The 13,028-nt window shown below is 36.1% G+C and overlaps 1 protein-coding gene and 1 long non-coding RNA gene across 2 annotated transcripts in view; both read left to right on the forward strand.

Moving 5' to 3' along the window:
- The window catches only part of LOC148742424 (uncharacterized), a 72,454-nt gene extending 62,415 nt beyond the window's left edge, over positions 1-10,039 (forward strand). The window contains exon 3 of the mRNA XM_088756003.1: positions 9,947-10,039. The gene's annotated coding sequence lies outside the window, so the exon portion shown is untranslated. The remainder of the gene's footprint in view (positions 1-9,946) is intronic.
- Positions 6-8,411, forward strand: LOC148742426 (uncharacterized). The gene is made up of 3 exons (XR_015999600.1): positions 6-613; positions 2,649-2,759; positions 7,789-8,411. It is a non-coding gene; the product is annotated as an uncharacterized LOC148742426 (long non-coding RNA).
- Positions 10,040-13,028: the final 2,989 nt, after the last annotated feature.

Genomic DNA, 13,028 nt, shown 5'->3' on the forward strand with positions numbered 1-13,028 from the left:
TTTCTTTAAGAAGAACAGACGGTATTCTCGTCTTTTGACAGTTGTCATCAAACCGCCTCCCGGTTAGCTCAATTGGTTAGAGCGCTGGACGAATAAAGCGTAGGTCCCGTCTCTTGCATCTATTAATTAGATAATTTGATTAGGTAGGGGACGTTAAAGAACCCACATCACGAGTTCACTGTGATGTGGTCTGGCCTGTTTACTGGGAATTGGGAGGAGGGGGCAACTGTAAAAAAAAAAAAAAAAACCCTGGTTGATTATAAACTGCCACAGGCAGTCTGACAAAGTACCCCGCACAGTGTTATAAAGCGCCTTGAACATAGGATAAGAGCGCTATAGAAATAAAAGTTATTATTATTATAAACAATTTGTGAATATAGAGGTAAGTCTGTAGTAACTGGATCGGTTCTTTTTAATAGAACTACCCCATCTTATTTGCTCACATCACTTTTAGGTGTTGATTAAATTGAATCATGGGCATGATTAAAATATTTCTAAAGGAAATAATCACAATTATTTTCTCTTGATTATTTCAAGTGTTATTGTCGGTGAGAAAGTGTCCCAGAGGGTGGAGACATAAGTGAACCGATTTTACAGAAACTTGCAGCCGTAGGTAACCTTGATAAGATATTCGAAAAGCCAAAGGCGTTTTGTTTTCTGCCTTCAGTTAATGACTTTATTAAAATAATCCTAGTTCTATTCAAGAGTTAAAAATAACTGCGAATACTTGTGGAATATCGGGAAAACGGCTCTAAAGGGGGAGTCGGCGTGGTGCTTTCGATCAGGAAATCCGGATTTTTAGATTTGAAACTCCAGATTTGGGATTTTTTTGTAAAACATGCAAAGCACCAACGGATTTCGATGTTGAAAATCCTTCCTTAAGGTAGATTTCAATTTTAAAAGATTCCAGAGCCAATACATGAAAGCTGATATCTTTGCCGTTTTACAGCTATCGGTGAACCCATAGAGACCCCACCTAGAACAGCCGTAGTCAGTTGCAAATCCCTCTTTAGATTTCCCAAAAGTTGTGAGACATAGAAATCCATGTTTTCTCAGCGTCGTATCTCGGTTTGGATTTCTTGTTTTACCGCAAAATCCAAATTCCGAATTTCAAAATCAAAATCCAGATTTTGCAATCAAGAGCACAGATTTCTTTGAACGCGATTTCTTAGTTCTGATTGGCCGTGACTACCTCTCGACCCAGTTTCCTGGGAACCGCATTCAAAATGGTGGACAGCCATGAAATTAGTGCTGAAAAAATTGATGTCGCACTGTAAAGTCAGGGCGGTTCGTTCGACAGCTGTGTTACATTTGAAAACCTGTTCTCAAAAAAGAGTATTCTCCTCGTCACTTTGTACATCGGATGTGTGAAGTAACTTCCACCCTCCGGGATGAAAATTGTCATTTGTACTTCGACAGGTCACAGGCAGCCCAAGCTCACTACGAGAAAAGCGGACGTGACTCTTACCGTGTTGCGTAACGTTATATATTTATAAAGGTTTGTATGGGATGTTATCGGTTTGCCTTAAAAGAGAGAAAAAAATGTCTTGTTTTGAAATAAAATGGGCTCACCTTATTGCCTTGTTGTTTTCTTTGTTGATTCCGAACCTCTCAGGCCATTTTGAAGCGTTTTCGGCGATTTAGCGCTATGTTGGTGTTCAACTGCTAAAAGAACGCTTCAAAATGGCCTGAGACGTTCAGAATCAACAAAGAAAACAACAAGGCAATAAGGTGAGCCCATTTTATTTCAAAACAAGACATTTTTTTCTCTCTTTTAAGGCAAACCGATAACATCCCATACAAACCTTTATAAATATATAACGTTACGCAACACGGTAAGAGTCACGTCCGCTTTTCTCGTAGTGAGCTTGGGCTGCCTGTGATTCAGTGTCTATGAAATGTATATCTTATTAGGACCAGTACGTACTCATCCTTTAACAAATGTGGAAAGAACTGATCACCAAGCAATAGGTTGGTGGACAAAGCTGTGACCTCAAGTCCAGGGACTGAACATCAAACATGGACCAACCCTTTGATGTTTTCGTTTTTGTCCTTCGTTAGTCACGATAAACACCAAGAAACTTAGGCGTTTAAACAATCAAAATCCTTCCTTCGAAATGAATAAGCCATTTTTCCTTCCCTTAATATCGGCCACGAAGTGAGGCGGGAAATCGAAAAAATGAATTTATTCCTCCTTCAGTATAATAGATTGACGTACTGGAAACAAAATGTATCAAGATTGAAACTCATAAATTGATAATGTTTAGATCAAAGAGCATTTTCCTTAGTTTTGTTGTTCTCTTCTTCTTTTTGTTGGGAAAATGCATTTACATCTTCGTCGCTCACCGCATCACAACAAATCGTGCGGCCATTATTCCAAATAAGAAACAAAGCAAGTTCGAATTCATTCAGCAAAGTTTGAGAAAGCAGTGACATGGTTGCTCAATATCACCACTCATGTTACACAGTTATGTAGGGAACTCATATTGATTCTAATGAATTCAATGTTTAAGTTGCTAGTACAGCACTCCCCTCCATGATTATAATAAACAACAAGGTACATGCATGTAGTGGCTTCTTCCAGTCATCTGAGGGACTTTTTTTTTATAGAGCATGAGATTATGAAATGCTGATATTTTTAATGGCAGATTGAAGTGATAATGAATACTGCTGACAGAGATGACCTGCAGAGAAAGTTTGGATGCAAAGGAAAACATATTGGATTTGTTTTTATATGTTAAAGAAGCTGCTTCCTGCAGGTAAAAATAAATATTCTTTAGTGGAAGGAGGAGGGGATAATATAAACTGCCACTTGCAACTGTTTAACCCTGGCCCCCAGTTATAGGCCTATCTACCTGTGAACAAGAAAATACATGCATAGATTTAGTTATTAAAACTCCCTGACCCCCCAGATATTAAAGCCCTCCTCAAGCCTCTCTTGTTTAAATAAGAACAAAGGTGGAAGCACTACTGCTGTAAATTAGACATTAAAATTTGTAATACTGAGTTAAGAGAAAAGATGGGCTCCAGGGAGAAGGTCTGAACTTCTTTTTAGTTATGTTCCAATTTTGTTCTGGTCGTTAGTTTCGAATTTAATTCTGTTCCAAATGTACTGAAATGAATGCAATTTATCAAGGCAAAACTTTTTTTCATTTTTTCTCATTATTCATTTACCTCCTCTTGTTCCTTGTTTAAGTATTTCAGTGGTAATTACACATTATTCACTATATTTTATAAAGTAGCTTAACTCAAATGCTGTTGGTCAAAATGCATCACGTGACTGAGTGTGCCCCAACTAAAACTGGGGAGTGTACTGGTGATATTTCTCAGTTTATTTTTGTCAAAATGTTTAACAGCTTTGGTATAAGAAACTATTTTGTAATGGTCACTTTGCCAAACAAGGACAAACCCCTCAAACTCCATTCATGATTGGTTGATCATTTTTTGAATGTCACTTAATCTTTCATGAAAATTTTGTTCAATGACCTTTCCTTGATCACACGAGAAGTGAATTCTTAGCATTTTAACTCCACTGTACCACTCAAGACCCATACATTTTGCTAATGAATTCTTATTTGCCCCAATCCATATCACTTTAGTTTCTTAAATAAATTATTCATTTTTAAACCAAAGCAGTTTTTCAAAATTGTTCAGGATTTGCAAGACAATTTCTACTGAATAGGTGTTCACCAGAGTAGTAGTGATATCATTGGCATATAGGAGTGTTCTACTTTCATCGTTATCGATTTTTATTCCTTTAACATGCTCATTTGATCTAAGAGATATAACTAAAATTTCATTTGCCATAACAAATAAATAGGGTGACAAAGAGTTACCTTGCCTTACACCTCTTTCTAACTTAAGAGGCTTGGAAAATAAGCTATTATTATAAACACAACTCCAGAGTTTATTAAATGTTTTTATTTATCTTATTAGGGTTGGACCAAAATTGAAGGCCTCTAGTGATCAATAAAGAAAATCCCATTCAATAGAGTCAAAGGCTTCTTCAAAATCTATAAACAGTAGAATACCAGGTATCTTAAACAATTCAGAGTGATCGATAATGTTGAGAATTGAGCAAACAACATCTCCAATAAATCTACCCTTGATAAAACCAGACTGATTATTTATTACAATTTAATGACAATCAACAAAATGAAATCATTACTTATAACAAAGGAAATGCCATAAGGGTGGTCCAAGACCCTATCCACAGACAAACCACCTAACTAAATATATAGTTTGCAAATATAATTTAATAATTATAATAAATATAGTTCATTAAAATCGGATATAAAAATTCTAAAATATGTGACCATGAGTTTTTGGTAATTTTAACAGTGTAATTGGGATTCATCAAGAAGTTCCTCACACCACACTTAAAACTTGAGAGACAAGATGCTGATCTAATTGAAAGTGGGAGTGAATTCCACATATCAACAATACGATTAAAAAAACTAAACTTAAAAGTGTTTGTACGGGCATAACTCTTCTTTAAAGTCCTTCTTTCCGTCTGAAAGGGTACCTAGCAGTATCAGAGTAAAACTGAACAGTTGAAGAGTTCTCAATGTCAACATATCCATTCAAGACTTTACAAAAAAAAAAACACATCAAAAAGAAATCGTCTACGTTCCAAGGACAGCAGATTAAGCTTAGAGTTGCGAATATTGTAGTCATCTTCACATTTTAAAGTAAACTTTGTAGCCTGATGTTACACTCTTTCCAAAGTCATGATACTTCTGGCAGTGAAGGGTGACATATTCAAGTTGAGGCCTAACCAGGGCACAATAAAGAGTTCTGCATGAGCATAGAAATAAAGTATCTCTCAAATCTCTGCAATTTCTTTTGAGTAAACCAAGCACTTTATTCACCATGCTGGTGATCTTGTCTATGTGAGAGTTCCATGCCAATTTATAATCAGTTAGTAAACCAAGATCAGAGAGCTCAGTAGTAGCTTCAAGGGGAGTACCATCCAGTAGTAGAGGAGCAGAGATTGGAGATCATTTTTTAGTGATCTGCAATAACCTACATCTCTTTGTATTAAAGCTCATTTGATTTTTGTTTTAGCCCAGGAGCCAGATTGTTTGAGATCTTCCTGAAATGATTCATTTATCGCATGGACGTTAGATAACTCTTGAGGCTTAACAGCCATCTGCATACAGTGCCACCATACTCCCAGAAGAAATAGCATGGGGCAGATCATTAATAAATATCACAAAAAAACAAGGAGCTCAAGATGGACCCCTGGGGCACCCCTGAGGGGATAGTGCACCAGTCAGAACTTGATTATGATGGATTATTCAAGGAAGGACTTTTTTTGATTCTGTTGATGACCTTAGAAGCAAGCCTGGAGTCAGCATTGACTAATGAAGTCAGCCTCCAGTTTTCCAAATACATTTGATCTTTACCTGTTTTATAAATAAATGCGATAGTTGCCTGTTTTTCTGAATTTTACATTTCTCCTGAGTCAAAAGAGCAATTAAAAGCATCAGTCATGAGCTCACCTACACAGCTCCAAAAAATAATTTGTAAAATTTTGTACATATACTGTCTTTCCATTTCTAAAAGTATCCAGTGTTTTGGCACATTCTTCAGTAGTTAATCGTCCTTCACAACTTAGTTTTTCTTCCTCTGACAATTCTGGAATGCTAGCTTGACCAAGAAAGTGATCCAACTAATCATGCTGCTCCTCATTGTTAATACTATTAATACAGATTTTTAAAATAATTCAAAGATGAGCCTATTTTTTTTCATAGTTGATAGTTAGAACTCTGTTTAGACAAAGTTCCCTAATAGGTTTCCTTGTAATTGGTTTCTTTTCTCCAGACTTTAAAATACTTTGTACTTTTTTCCCCATGTTCATGCCATCTCACCCTTAAAACTTACAATTAATCCATTGGCTTTCTCTTTGTAAAATTTTTCTGACTCAGTTTTATATTTATCCAGAATACTTTTAAATTCTTTGCAAGGATTCTATTGAAATTGTATCTGAGTGACTTGGAGTTAATTCTTGTGTAGACTTTTCTCTTTATCTCACTTAGTTCTAGTAAGCTCTTTTGAGTATTGCATCCAAAAAAGCCAACCTTATATTTAATCCAATCCCAAGCGACTCTTTTGTCTGAGGATCCTTTTCCTTCTTCTTTTCATATCTCCAGATTCGTTTTCATAAATTGAATAAACTTTTCATATGACAAAAATGATGTGTTCATTTTTTTAGAAACCAGGCCCTTTTTCTAGTGTCCTCAAACTCTTGCAAATGAAGTACAATTGCCCAGTGGTCCATTTTAATGACTGCAATGATGTCTACATTTTTAATCAAGTCCTGAAGTGTATCTGGAATGAGGCAATAATCTAAGCTGCAAAAACATGTTATGATTAGAGCTGCCATAGCTTGTTTCAAATTTCTCTTTCTGTTCCGGTTAATTTAAGCCCCATCAGATATCTACATTACAGGTGTGTTTGTAAGGCCATTTGTTTATAAGCCCTCCTAAAACCCCTTGCAAAGGTGTATAAGCCCTGGGCTATTTAACCAGCAGTTTTATACTGTTATGCACTACTAACAATATTGTTTTCAGCACAGTACATGTATACAAATGTGAATGTTACATTTTGGGGTGAAAAGGAATATTTAAGAATTACTGGGAATTTTAGGAAAACCTTGAGGCAACTAATATAAAATAAGTACATGCATAAGCTCCCAAATAAAATTCAAGCAATCAATTAAATTTATTTTCATGCTTTAAGTTTAACATGTAAAATATTTCCTATGGTATATTAACATCAACATGTAGTAATATTAGGATGGAATTTGATTTCTTTGTCTTTTCTTGAAAACTTCATGAAATTATCCTTTCTAATATTATAGCTACTTATCTAAAATAGTCTCAATAAAACATTAAATTTAGTTTGACATAAATTGTAAATAAAATCTGTTGATTCTTTTGCATGAAGTACAATAACTTGAATTACGTTTATTGCAATGAATACTATCAGTCAAAAAATGTCTGTATTTGAATCATTTAATTTTGGATGATGATCCAAATGGTATTTAACCCTTTCCTCCCAGAGGCAGGCTTTGACTTCATTTTATGCGGTTGCAACTTCTTTGGACAAAACACTTGTGCGTTAACATTCAAATGTAAGCTGTCAAGCAGCATTTTCATGTTTGTTTTTGGTCGTTCTGCAAATTGAAATTCAAAGATTTCTAATCAATTTTTACTTAACACTCTTGGAAGTAATGGGCTTCATTGCAGCTAAATAATTTATTTTTTAATTATAATCTTGTTGTAACTGTAACAATAAATTGTAATGAAGTAATCCTAAACTGCAGACTTAGTAGCTGTTTGTTTTTGCTGGGCTCGCAGCTTGTCAAACGTGACTAAAATAACCCTGGAACCTTTAGTTTACTGATAGATTTATTTCATTGTAAAGCGTAAGCTAGCATGCAAGTGACCGATTCGATTTTTGATCACGAACCGAACATCGCAATTTGTACTCACCACAAACTTTCAAAATCGTGGCTTTATAAATGGCCGCTCGATCCTTGTTTGTACGTACCAGGTAGTCATGATATGTCTACTGTAGTCCCTTCTTTTAACTCCAGGGCGCCAACGACTTGCTTTTCATTTACAATACTTACGCTGTTTTCGTCTTCACGTTAAACAACGCTAAAAACCCATCTTTAGAGATGCAAAACATTGAAGAAATGAAATAACTTCACGCACAAGCGATCAACGGATGAAAAGTACATTCAAAGATGAGCGCCAAACGGAATTTTCTTTGTTTCAGATCACGGGCATGATCACGTGGATATTTTGGGAACTGTCATTGGCTAGTAAAGGGAATCCACTGGCTTGCCCGATTGCGGTCTCAAGAGAAGCCCGAAACATCATTTTGATTTCCCTGACCAGTTCTTTGCTTTTGGACGATGGATTAACCTTGGATCCATGTTTTGACGATGATATAAATAACGATGTGAACTCACTCTATGTAAAAATAATCGACAAGAATCGAACGTACTACAAATCCACGATTTGTGGCCAAAAGTTGTCGAGGAAACAAAGGCTCGAAACCCACTTGAGTTGTGTTTACGGCAAAAGGTGAGAAACAACATAGCAAGCCAATCACAAATTTTAATACAACAACAACAACAACAAGCCTTTATTTCATCTCGAATTTAAAATAGCAAAAAAAAAAAAAAATGCTAATATATCCGACAAAATAAATAAATAAATGAAATGAAATAGTTATGGAGAATAAGATAAATACATAAAACGCAATAAATACAATTCAGTAATTGATAAACTAGGATAACCTCAGAAAGTATAAGAGATACCTAGATGATCACAGTGTACCAGTAGTAGTAGTAGTGTACCCAAATCAACAAAGTTTGACAGCAACAATCGTTCAGCAACATGTTCCAACACAGCCATCTCGATTCCTTAGTCTTTCGTTTCCACTGAACCAGCTGAGTGGTGCCAAAGGAGTCAAGTACGTCTCATAACGAAGAAACATTTGTACAAGAGAAGGCATAGGTGGCCCGAGCTCTGCCACAGGCTATTTCACAGTGGATTATTAAAGAGTTTGTATAGTGGTTTAGTTGGACTTGCTTTTGAGCTCCGTAAATGTAAAGTTGTGTGAAATAAATCAAAGAAAATTGTCTTACCTTCATAGAGAGTAGTCTGTGCTCTCTATGAAGGTTAAGACTTTTTTCTTTGATTATTTCACACAACTTTACATTTTACGGAGCTCAAAAGCAAGCCCAACTAAACTACTAGACAAACTCTTTAATAATCCACTGTGAAAGAGCCTGTGGCAGAGCTTGGGCGACCTGTGTTGAGATTCTCACCTGCAAATGGATGTGCACATATTGAAGTGTTCCTTTGTGTATGATTATGTTTATGTTTTATGATTTTAGCACATGTGGAGATGAGACATTTTGCATCACAATAAAAACTTTTATGATCATGGAATCCACGAGGCCTTAAAGGTTAGAAAGCAAATCTGTGATATGAGTACATTGGATTAATTGACAATTTAATCAACGGCTGCTTCATGAAAAAATGCTTACTAATGTTAAGATTTGCAAAGACTTACGGTAGTTTGAAAAATAAATCTCATGATAAACATATACATATAATTATGTAACATATCTCTTGGTATATTAAGGCATACGTTTTATTGAACCAAAGTTTTAAGCCTCCAAAATTAGTTCTTGTCCTAAAACCTTCAGGTTCCCGGTGTTGAGAATTTCTTGGAATTATTTGGATGCAGAAATTCCCAAGAACTCCACCCTTCTTAACTTATAAGTAGTTTGTATAGCTGAGAATTCCTTGTAATTCCTAGGAATTTCAAGTCCTCACAAAACTGGAACCTTCCTTTCCCAGAAATTCCCAGTCATTCCAAGCTTTTCAAATCAGAGCTTATTGCATTGTTGGGAATTTTTGAGAATTCCCTGGAATTCCCAGAAAACTGGGAATTCAGTTCACAAGGGCTATTACATTTTTCAGTATGTGTTGGTGCATTGCTTCATTTTCATCTGCAGCTCAAATTGAGTTATTTATTAAATACTATGATCAGATTTTCCTCTAAATTTTGCCAATCAGCATGTGGCTTTGTAGCTGACAGTTGGTAGTAGACTGCCCAACTAGTATCATGGAGGCAGCCGGGTTCAAATCTTTTCAAAGCATGAATTTTTCTGGTTTATTTTCTTCAATTGCTTTAAAATAAATTGCAGTTTACTTGTGAGGATCATTTCTTGGGTTGAATTTCTTCTGCATGTCAAATGAAATTTATTTCATTAAAATTATGTCTTCCGTAATAACTGAACAACTTGTTAATGTCACCATTTGCTGAAAAGGATCTGAAAAATTGAATTCCTTTCACTCACGCATTTTTTCTTTCTGTTTTGTTTGTTCATTTGTTATGTTTTTTTTTCTTTTTATAGTAGATGACACAATTTATCAGTTAGTAAATAATAGATGATTTGGTGGCACTTGTCTGTGATTTCTTTGAAGATCAACCTTTGGAACCATTTAAAAAGGGCTCAAGTAAGTTTAAAATCTCAGAAAAGATCATTAATTTAATTAATTTCCTTTAAAAATTGTGGAAATCCTTAACATGGTCATGAACATCAAGCCTTGAATAACTCTTGCTGAAATGGTGGTGAAAGAGTATGCAAGTAGTCAGCTGAAGAAATGATTTTCAATTGTACCAGTGCAAAACAATTGAAAAAACCATGACATGTGTTTAATAACTAACTTACTGACTCACATGTATGCTTCAGCTGCAACTGAATTAATTAACAAATTTAGGTCCGCTAATTTCTTTCCAAGTTTACTAATGATGGCATCATCTGTGTTTATCGCTGACAATACTTTTCTCTTTATTCTTGTCCTTGTTCAACCTGACCAAAAAATGATCATACTTCCTATACAATGTTTGATTTGTGCTTACTTACACCTTCCAAGCAGTCTGATTATTATTTTATGACTTTTTCCGTCATTTTCTAAATGTGAAAATGAAGGAGCCTCTCTAAATTGTTTTGACCGTTAAACCCCTGAGGGGGACTGGGTTCTAATTTGTCCTTACAGTATCACCCTGAAATCAAAAGTGAAGGTCCAATGAGAATCAAGGAAATTCTAATCACCAATCCAACAAACTCCTGCTCGGCAAACAAATTCTCCTTGTCAGTTTGATAGGAAATGTAAAGAGAACAGCGTGGAGAATACCATGAATACTAATGCTGGATTGTAAAGGGTTCATTGACAGTCAGGCTTCTTGAATAATCACTTCAGATTCACCCACAGCCCTGGGGTCTCTAGAAAAGTTTACAGTTTTGTGAGTGACATGTAGTTTGTGTGGTTTCTTTTAATTTTACACCAAGGCCATGTTATTTCTACTTATTTGATTTTTAATTTTAATTTGATTTAATTTATTCGCCACGGGAATGGCAGGAGAGAAAGGAACAGAGCTTTCGTCCCAATTGACACCTAACCCCAAATTCTCAGTAAACAGGCCAGACCACATCACCGCAATCTTGTGAGTGGGTTCTTTAACGTCCCCTGCCTAACCAAACTAACTAATTAATAAATGCAGGAGACGGGACCTACGGTTTATTCGTCCTTACCCGAGAAGACTAGAATGTCTATCCATTTCCTGATATTATAGAAAGGTAGCTAGCACATTCTCCTCAGTTATTTTAAGACCTTGAGTGTTGGTCCGGCTGGGGCGTTTGTGTAAAACGGATTTCATCACATCGTTTCTGTTCGTTTTCGTGCTGGGAAGGTTACTTTATATATTTAACTTTACGTGTTGTTGTTATTTTGTTTTGTTTTGTTTTATCTTGTAATGTATTTACGTCTTTCTTTTCCCCTACAGCCGGTCTCAGTGCTCGTAAAATGGATGCAAGCTGTTTTGAAAACCTTAAGAGCAGCTGAGGCGGCCCGTAGAAGGGTAACATGCCCTATTTCTCCATAATGTCCATTGAAGGGAGAATCTTCTGAAAAATTTATTTAAAGTAGCTATTAAGTCGTTCGAGCTTTTTGCTTTCTGTGGAAGACGCCTCGTTCCATCACACGGAGGCTGATGACGTCGCCTTTCAGTAAATGAAGACGCTAAAGGTGAAGCGTACCGCGGGATCAGCTAGGTCGTCATGGACGGAAGAAAAACAATTTAATGCCCTCTCTGGCAGACATTGTTCTTGCGCAGCTAAAAATACAACTTGAATTGCAAATTGGCGAGTTGCGGTGGTTTTTGTTCTAGAGGAGACACGTATAGATATATTGAGTGAGTCTGCCGTTGAGTCTGTGTTTTTGACGTTCTAAATTTCTGTCCTTCTGAATCAGTCAAACTGCATTCGTTAACATTATCACTTAACTGATTTTAAAATGACATGTGGTCTATTAATATCTGCAGAATCATTTCGGCTTTAACGGCTTTGATTACCATACATACGTAACAATATCAGCACAGTAAAAGTAATAGTAATCAAAGTTTAATGTCTTAACGTGGGGCATGGTTGCCCATATTGCCCGAGCCAGAGGCTCATGTATGAAACGCAAGACAACAACCCACCCATCCCACCCCAGGGGAGGACATCCACCACACAGTAATCTCGGTCGTGGGAAATTAACGTCTCCTACCTCTAGCCCTGCAGGAGACGGGACCTCCATTTATTCCTCCCTATCCGAGAAGACTAGAATATCTAAACCATTTCTTGATAGAGAAAGGCAGCATATTCTTCTCAATTATTTTATGACCTTGTGTGTTGGTCCGACCGGAGCTCGAACCCCCGACCTCCCGCACATCCGTCAAGCGCTCTTCCATTGAGCTAACCAGGGGCTGTGATGCTACATCATACATTAAGATATAATTGTCAAGAAGTCATTTCATTCCAGTGAAAGTTTAAAAAGCTTTGAAATCAAATAAACAACCGAAACCAAGCAATTTTTTTCGCGAAATAAGGAAGAGAAAAACATCTGAATATGAAAAACCAGGATGAGAATGGGTCAGAGGAAGGTAGATGGGATAGTGTTACAGTTGCGCCGTGCGTGCTACGTTTCAACCCTTATCCAGTTTCTCACCCTTTTTAAGAAAATATTATTACTGTAAAAGATAAGAAGCTATGGGCCAAGATCACCGACAGCGATTTACAACAGCTTTAGATGACCTTTTGCCACCAGGGCGACCAATAGTTACGGTACGTAAGAGGCACCATAATTATATTCTCCCGCTTGTCAGAACTGAACGTTTCAAGAGGACTTCTGTTAATAGATGCTTGTTCTCTTGTTAGTTAGTTATCTAGTTAGTTAATTAGTTTTATATTTGCTTAAGTTCATATCATTATAACTAAACATGTTTGTTGGTTAGAGTGCTTAATGAAGACTTGTTATTATTATTATTATTATTATTATTATTATTATTATTATTACTGGATTCAAATCCCATTCTTAAATCATCACTTGTATGTAATATTTCGTCCTGCAATAGCAATGCAGCCAATCAAGAACATCTATTCTTGGGAAGAA

Source organism: Stylophora pistillata, chromosome 1 (assembly GCF_964205215.1).
Source record: "Stylophora pistillata chromosome 1, jaStyPist1.2, whole genome shotgun sequence".
Taxonomy (NCBI): domain Eukaryota; kingdom Metazoa; phylum Cnidaria; class Anthozoa; order Scleractinia; family Pocilloporidae; genus Stylophora; species Stylophora pistillata.